This window comes from Epinephelus lanceolatus, chromosome 6 (genome assembly GCF_041903045.1).
Source record: "Epinephelus lanceolatus isolate andai-2023 chromosome 6, ASM4190304v1, whole genome shotgun sequence".
NCBI classification, from domain to species: domain Eukaryota; kingdom Metazoa; phylum Chordata; class Actinopteri; order Perciformes; family Serranidae; genus Epinephelus; species Epinephelus lanceolatus.
The window spans coordinates 37,640,044-37,649,235 of NC_135739.1; the positions used below are offsets into that span (position 1 = coordinate 37,640,044).

A 9,192-nucleotide genomic window follows, 5' to 3' on the forward strand; every position below is an offset into this window, starting at 1 on the left:
CAGAACCGTAAATCTTTTTCGCTTTTGTTTGTCATAATTGGATTGTTTATGCTAACGTTAGTCATGCATTGTGATGGAGACTATTTCAAAATTGCATTCCTTGTGTGCATGTTTTCATACTGTATGTGAGTCATCATTAGTTTGCAGATTTGCGTTGTTGTATAACCAGGTAATCTGACATCTGTTATGGTATTTACAAGTCAGCTAAGGAGTGTAGCCTCTTTTCTGTTACTGACACACTGTTTACTGATGTAAAGATGCGATACGTTCCCACACACAGGGTGAAAGGGTTCAAACTGAATGGTTGCCAGATTAGCTCAGTTATTACCTCAATGTTACATCACTGCAGATTATCTCTCAGAATTTGGTTGTTGCTCCATTTTGTTTCACGCATGTCATTTGCATCTTCCCACTTCTCCAGTAGACTTTCATGCTAGCATGCACACTTCACATACTGTCCACAAATGTTACTGTAGATCTTCTTTCCATTCTGTTTGTGATGATAAATGAATTTCAACTGTCAAAACTTTCTTTCCAGATGACTGTTTTCCTGGTTTCCACATTTACAAGCCGACAAGAATAAATAAATGAAGATCATACAGGACATTTACGTTCTACTGGCCCAATGTCAAACACAGGAAAGTGGCCTTCTATTAATCCTCTTTGTTCCTGAGCTCTATTGTATTTCAACTTATAGGTCCATCCTGTCATTTATGTTCCATATGTGTCTGTTGTTCCAGTGTGAAGAAACACTTTGAAGTATATCAGCTTCAGAGCAGAATGGTGATGACAAAGAAACAACACAAAATGAGGTATGACAACAAGCAAAATGAAGATAAGGAGAGAGCTTGTTACAACGTGGCTTGTATTTTTATAGTTTTGGACGCCATTTCTATTCACATTCAATGGGACAGCATTTTATTCACCTTGTGGTGACTTTTTGACCACAATTACAACAAATTCTCACTCCCAACTACAAATACCAACACTTGGTCAGTGGCCCTAATCTTCAAACTATGACGTTCTAGGTACCCTCGTCAGATTTGAACGTTCAGGGACAGTGTGTCAATTTACGCTTGTAAATATAGAACGTAGGTAAAAAAAAAAAAAACCTTTATTGCTAGGTTTACTACCTTAGGTTTAAGCAACAAAAGCATGTGGTTGGGTTTGGAAAAAAACATTATGGTTTGGCTTAAAATAAGTATGGTCATTGTTGTAATGTAATGTCAGGTGACATTACTAGCACACTTGGTTGTTATTAAAATAATTCGATTTACGTTTGGTTTCACATGGGATAGACAAAACCAGCGGTCACCTGGGTGAAAGTCTGGGGCTTGTTTGATTGATCGAGCCACCTTCCCTTTCACCTGCTTTTTGTACTATGGCAGTTTCTATGGCAGAACTTGTCTTCTCTGAGAGTCAAAATATGCTGCTGCCTGGTGCGTTTCCTACTGCAGCTAAAGGGTGCCTCTGTGTGTTGGTATCTAATGCCAAGGGCCACTGACCAAGCATCATTATTTCTCAAGTTGGCACTGAGACTGTGCTGAAAAGTAGCACTATGGAGCAATGTTTTTGTGAGCTGGTCACTGTTTTGTTTTTCTTTACGCACATGTGCGCATGGTATTCAGCTGATCGACAGTTGGAGGTGGTAACAGGCCAACGAGCACAGCAATGAGCAATCAAAGACAGTGAAGGAGGTAGCAAATGTGGATGCAAACAATGCATTGTTTAGAATATATAAAATTTGGCTTTTGCAAGTGTTTAGGGGGAAAGAGATAACATATTTGTCAAACCTCAAGAATGAAACGCCACAGAGCACCTTTAATGTCTGAGATTGGGGAACACAGTGATGTCACTGCAACAAAGTCAGACAGTTTGGCCAGGTATTGTAAATCATCTTTATTTGGAGGTAAAACAGAACATGAGGGCACACAAAATGTTGCTACAAAAGGTGCACCTGTAAATAAAGCTTTTAGTACATGTGCAAGCAGAAAGACAATTATCATTTTATTTCACTGTCACTCAGTGGCCCCACCTAACACTTATTATCTAATAATTTAACTTGACTTTGTTGGTATTCTTGCTTTTCATCCAATGATCATCTTAGCTGAAGAATATTTAAACCACTCTGCCTGTTTTGTCTCTCTGCCTTCATTGCAGTCTATGCCACTTATCTGCTTTGCAACTCCAACAACCCACAAATGTCACTGTCAACATCCAGTTTATGCCTATCCTAATAAAAGTGCCATATTGGGTTCATTTATCAAATTTGTCTGCATTTTGGTTTGTGCTTTCTCCAACCTAATCACCAGAATAAGTGTGAGCATTTTATCTTTCTCCAAACCATACATTAATTTACATGTGTACATTATGTAGCAGATCATTTGAAAATTCATGTTTTTACAATGCTGTGGTTAATGTGTGGTTAGGGTTTCGGCATATAAACCACTTAGTTATGTTTAGGAAAAGATCATGTTTTGGCTTCAAATACCTGTTTTGGCACTATCCCAGCTGGAAACACAGTGACGGGTCTCATGAACAGTTGTCTGCAGTGGTCTGCAGCTTTACAGGCATCTCGCATAGATGTCACACAAGGCACCGTCCCCTCCACCTTCCGCTGACAAAGTCAGCTCATATAGGCTACTATGTCACTTTAGAAACGTGAACATGATATGTATGAAATGTACAAATGTATTGTATCTGTAGTTAGCAGAAACAATGGCAACATTTTCTTCTGGGCTGTTGTCTCTGTTGATTGAACAATATGGTTGAAGGTCAACGTTGAAACTTTGAAAGTTGTGGTGGCTTCTTTACATGGTACAGTTTGGGTACTAAGTTTCTGTTTTCACTTCACTGCTTCTTTCCATGTTGTTCTGTGTTGCAGTGATGTCCCTGTGTCCCCTGATGGCTGAATTTCATTTTGGTGAGTACAGTGTTCTGACAGAAAAGATGCTCAAAACTACAAAAAAGACCCATTTTGTAATAAACTGAAATTATCTATTAAATTAGTAAACCAGATTTTCCACAAAATAATCACCCCACTGCCTGACTGGAAGCTGTCACACTAAATGATGGCGCACGCGCTTTGTTCACATACAGTGTTAAGAAACATTAGTGACACAGTGAGTCAAGTCTAAACACCCTAATCCCATTAAGTAATTATTTTCTGATCACACGCACACAGTGATTGACATAACTCAGATGCTTTTGCACCAGATTGCACACACCAGGCCACACACACACGCAAACAGTGGATCGCTCCAGGCTTCAGGTCTGCTGTCTGACAGGTCGTGGGAGGATCAAAGTTCAGATTTTGAATGCACTGTAAAGGAAAACAAGAGAAGAGAGGGAGTCAGGGAAATACAGATGGAGAGACAAAGCATTGATAAAGCCCATCAGAATTTATATTAGCAGGAAAAAGGCAAGGAGTGTGAGTTACAGAGAGGAGTGGGCGAGAACACAAGTAAGGCAGAAGAAAGGCCAGACAGATGATAATAAGAGATTATCGGCGCAATAGAGGAAACAGTTTGTGCTGCATCAAGCCACATTTGTCAGGTGGAAAACTGAGGTCCTCTTGGTGCTCGCCTCCCCTTCCTCCCTCCTTAGCGAGGGAAGCAGGATGTCTTTCATCCAGTTCAGCTGAGGGATCAAAGCTAAAAGGCTACTCGGCTGAAACTGACCTCAATTTGCACTGCTGCGCACTCCGCACCTCTCGAACATACACAATCCTATAGTTCTCCTTATATCCCCTCCACCACCTCCCACTGAACCACACACATGCTATTTCCCTTCCTGTATGCCACACTACCTCATCCACTTAACACAGGAAATCTCTCGCCGCCTTCGACCCATTAATAGTACAATTTATAGCCCCCACGACATATTACCTTTAATCTGCACTATTTATACAATTTTATACCATTTATCACGTATTATCAGATGTACAGATGATCAGATATGTCCTGGGCCAACATATAACTTGTGATTGTGTTGGTTAAACAACCTGCTCACAATAGCATTACCCTGCTCTGCACTTCAAAGAGCAGCCTGTGTTTAGCTTCCTCTCTGTGTCTTCTTTCTCACTGTTTTCACTACAAACAGCTTCTCTGCTTCAACTCCCCACCCACCCACACACTGTAATGTATACACATACACTATTTGTGTACACATATACTCAACTGTAAATTCATGCCCCCCAAATTAGTCAGAAATCCTAATTCTTGCTGATTTAAAGGCACGTAGTTGATTGATCACACCTGTAGGATTTGTCTACTGTGTAGATATTCAGCTATTCAGAAACAATTTTTTAAATGTGCATGGATTCTGAAACCCAAATATAAGCACCTACCTAGTTAATGTATTGTTACCTGCCTGGTTACACAACCAGTTACTATTATGAAACTACATTACATCACATGTAACAAAATGTATTACTTAATGCATAGAATTGACAAAAACAACACAGCACTCTTACAATAAATAGTTCATCTTAGTGTTTACTGAGACTGTGTCAGAGAGGTGTGGTTTAATTATTGAACCATCTCATCTTATTTTCAGAGATCTCTTTATCCATTGCTCATATGTTTGTGTCTGAATTATTATTGTTTTGTGATTGTTTTCGTTTTCCTTTTATACTATTCTCCTAGTACAGTATACCTTGGACTTTCATTTCCATTTCAGAATCAGAATAAGAATCAGAAATACTTAACTGAAACTAAATTGTTGTTTGTTACAGTTGCTCTGATGTAAATGAGACTTATAGAGGTAGAAATATGAAGTACAAGTACAAAGTGTGTGAAGATATAGACATAAATCTGTGCAATTTGCTACAATGTAACAATAGTATGTAAAATATTTAAAACTACAACATGTGTATAATGTGCGAAGCATATAAAGTGTGTAAAAAATATAAAAACATGTACCTTATGCTACAATACAATCTATAAAACTAGTGTGCAATTTTATGAAATATAAGAATATGTGTATAATACTACAATGTAAAACAAAAAAATATATAAGTAGGAATAAGATTAAGAAATATAAGTAAATACATTATATACAACATATGTTCCATATACTACATTCAGGAGTGCTTCAATATACATTAAAGAGTGGGAAGAATATTGCACAGTTGAATAACTGCACGGAGTATTGTTGTTGAATCATTGCACCAATTATTGCACAGTTTTAAAGCAAAGCACTTTGTGCTGCTTGCTTGATTAGTGCTTTATAAAAACAGTATTATTGTTATTATTGTAAGGGCTAACTATTAAGGGTCAGTACTTTTGGCACACACCACAATATATCTAAATACTGAAAGCTGGCAGTATATGTCTGGTCATATTTATTCTTTTGTAAGAGAGTTCCTGATTTAGATGAGAATGTTTCTAATTTAAGGCTTTTTTTTATTTTGCAAAGTTCTTGCTTGTGTTTGCATTTATATTTTTCAGTGTAAGGTGTCACAAACAGTAGTGTTTTGGTATCATGCCAAACTTAAGAATTGTATCTCCACGTCTTTCAAAGCATTTCAAACAGTCATTCTGGGGCGTGTTTCAGATGCTGTTGTTACTGGCCTGCATTATATTGTAAGGTGTTGTAATTAATTTGTCCATCCCCTGTGTATGTTTGTTTTACAGCAAATGTATTGGTTAATAATGATTTAATGTGGTCTCAATCAGTACAGTAATAGGGCTCTTGTAAGTTCACCCTGCTGTTTCACATTTCATCGACATCTCAAAACTTTTTAACAAAACTTTTTGTTGGTCTCTCACTGTACATCTTCAGCTCTCCTCCTCCGCAAACAAGACCACAGAGGAGAGGCACAGTTCATAAATGACATTCTTGGGCGCCCCCTTCTGGTTTGTTGCCACAATGTTCTTTTTTTATTTTCTGGAAATATTTGGACTGCACAAAAAGAGGGAAAATCCTGAGGACACAATGAGGCTGCCCGCCAAGGCCTGAATCTTTACTGTCATTGATTTAGCAAAGGAAATGAAGACATATTATTAAATCATTTGTGAGCCAATATGCTGCACATTAAGTCCAGTTAATATTCACCGAGGCCAATTGGGTTCCTCCTGAGTGTGTTAAATCCTTACAGGCTGATCCATGGGATAGAAAACCCATGTGTGGCATTAGAGGGCTCATTCAAGTTAAGACCCTCTCTTCCTTTCACACAGTGGAAAATAAAATATAATTTTATTTTCAGTTTGCGTCATGTGGTATTTTTAATCCCTGATGTCCCCTTTAATCCCCTCATTTTAAATAGGTCTCCTATTTTTCCAATCACACTGAACTGTAAGTTTCTTATCACTTCTTAGTGCTTTAAATCATTTTTTATAAAATCCTACAGTACATGTCTTTCTCTCTCTGTCTGCATTTAATTTACATTCAACTCAAATACAATTAGTTTCTTTTAAGGGAAATATACTATTTATGTTTTACCACAAGAACACAATTAAATAGCAGACACTAAAAACACATGGTATAAAATTATAGTCAGTCACATCTGCAAAAATAAAAGAAATCATCAAATTAAAAAAATAGATAGGAGCTATCATTTTAAGGTTAAATTATATTATGTGATGTAGCTACAGTGAGAATGTCTTCAAAAAAGGATATAATCTTACTTGCAGCATCAGATCAATTAAAAAAAATCCAAACATCTGACCAATGACGACAGAAAACAGAGCCTGAGCGTATAACATCAGCCGGGTGAGTGTATGATTTTATTATGCTCTCCTCCTGATTGCGATTGGCTCGGGCCCATCCAGCACACAAATAACCCTCAGCTGTAACCAAGTCCACCTGTTTATAAACACAAACAGTTATGAACACACTCCGACCTGTCACATCTCATCAAAGATGGAGCACACACCGCAGCACGCATCGATGGCTTCAGCTGGCCCCTGTGGATGAAAGCTGTTTCCTGTCAAAGTTATGTTACTCATGAACATGTAACAGCAAAATATGAGCCCATACTCCACAACAACCTTTTGGAAGACAATATGTGTAAAAGGAAGTCTTTCTGGCTTGACTTTACATCTTCGGAGCCCTTGTGGATTTTTCATTTTACTTTCTAGACTTTTCCCCACATAGTTCTCAGGGCTGATCCTGTCTGTGCCTCCTGAGACACAGTAGCCTGTTGTCTGGCCTAGGGGGGCTGAAGGAGTGGTGTTATGAGGAGGCAAAGAACATGTTATGTTAACCTGGGTGGTAAAAGCCTGAACATATTTGGGAAAATGCCCCTTTATATCCTCTCACACCCACTCTTTTTCGTCAAGTTTTTACACCTAACTGCAGGAATTTTCCAATATTCACTGTCTTAATAATTAAAGCATCAGTCCACCCAAATTACACAAAAACAAACAAAAGAAAACATATTTTCTCACTGTACTTAAAAAAAGGTGTGAGAGCTGTGAGACTGAACCAAAACAGTAAAGTTGCAGCCTGTGAAACCAAAACAGTGACCTTAAAGACACCAAAACCCTCTGTAAAGTAGGGGGACTCCAGACTTGGGTGATAAGTCTTGTGGGTTTGTCACTACCATTGACTCCTATCACATTACACAAAGTCATTGATCCTTTATTACTATGAAAACATTGATTGGAACAGCTTTGAATATTTGACACTACATATATATTGTAAAATGCAAACTTCCTCTCAGGTTGATTAAGTCCCCAAATTTAAAGAGATAACACCTAGGACATATGTTCTGTGTCGTCATTTGTAACTGCTTTGGTCCCGAATTACCAACCTTATATATATTTTTCATTAGAACTTCTTTTAACTGAAGAAATAGTTCCTGTGATAACTGTTTACAGGAAGTTCTGTGGAATATCTGGAGAAATAAAGACCACCATTTCTGGAAAGAGTTGTTGTTGTTGAATTTGTGATCACACTAGTGGCACAACTCTATATATGTTGATGTCAACGTGATGGTTGGTCCACCACTTTGGATCAGGCTGGAAATACCTGATCCCCTGACTATTCCTCTAGGGCCACAATGAGGTAGACTGTCCCATCTCACACAGGCTCCACCCTACACTGTACTTTATGCTTAATGCTCTCCTCCAACCACTGAAATTTGCAGAAACATAGCCGGTCAATCAGGATCTGTCTACTCAAATATCTCCGGAGCCCACAGTATATAATAAGGCCTATGACATTCTCAACTACCCTTTTTCCCTTCAGCGACTGTCCACTGCCTTTTGGCTCCTGGAAAGTTAGGCAATGGCTCCGCCCAGTTTGGTTGCGTATTATTTGGCTTGGCTGGGGCCTCGTACTTCTTTGCTGTGGCAGCCTAGGTTATGAAGAAGAAGGCCGGCTGTGGTGACTTACCTTTGGCTAGTCAGGATCAGTGTGGGTGGGTTGATGTTATGTCACAACAGGGCAGTCATTCATCAAGCTCCACCCACTGTACACACAGAGTTCAGTAGAGGGCGGAGCTTGTGTGGGACAGAACAATGGTTAGGATATTGTAACCTTAATTCTATTACCACAGACGGAGCCCTCTACCTAGAGGCCCTGTCGCTGTTATGTCACTCACTGAAGACGGTGTATGATAGGCCTAAGAGACATCACCATATGCCTTCCTATATACTGTATGCTCTGCATGTTTTTGGGTAGGCACGTCCTGATTGGCAGGCTAGGTTGATGCAAATGCATGCTCGTGATTGGAGAATAGTATTACCCATAAAATCCAGTAGAGGGCTCCGCCTGTGCTAATAGAACTAGGGTTACAACGTTGTAACCTTCGTTGCAGTTTAACTGAAATGTCTCGAGAACTATCAGATGGATTGCCATGAAATTTGTTACAGACATTCATGCCCCCCTCAGGGTGATCCCTTAACTTTTAATATAGCTCCATCATCAGATCAAAGATACTTTGGTAAATGACCAAATATCTGCAAACCTGATTACATTCCCATCAGCCTCAGCTCTTCGGAACGTTGTGTTTAGTGCTAATTTGCAAATGTTAACATGTTAACTCTCTAAACTAAGATGGTGCACATGGTCAGCATTACCTGCTAATCATCAGTATGTTGGCATTGTTACTGTGAAAGTGCTAGCATGTCGATGTAAGCATGTTGCTCAAACCACCACTGTGCCTGAGTACAGCTTCACTGAGCCGCTAGTGGCTGTAGACTCTAGTTTTGTTGAAACATCAAACAAAACCAAAATGGCATGGCT

The 9,192-nt window shown here is 39.0% G+C and overlaps 1 long non-coding RNA gene across 1 annotated transcript; it reads left to right on the plus strand.

Annotated features, from left to right (window-relative positions):
• Window positions 1-730: 730 nt before the first annotated feature.
• On the plus strand, window positions 731-6,139 carry LOC117254038 (uncharacterized). Its single transcript, XR_004501451.1, has 3 exons — window positions 731-812; window positions 2,885-2,923; window positions 5,785-6,139. It is a non-coding gene; the product is annotated as an uncharacterized LOC117254038 (long non-coding RNA).
• Window positions 6,140-9,192: the final 3,053 nt, after the last annotated feature.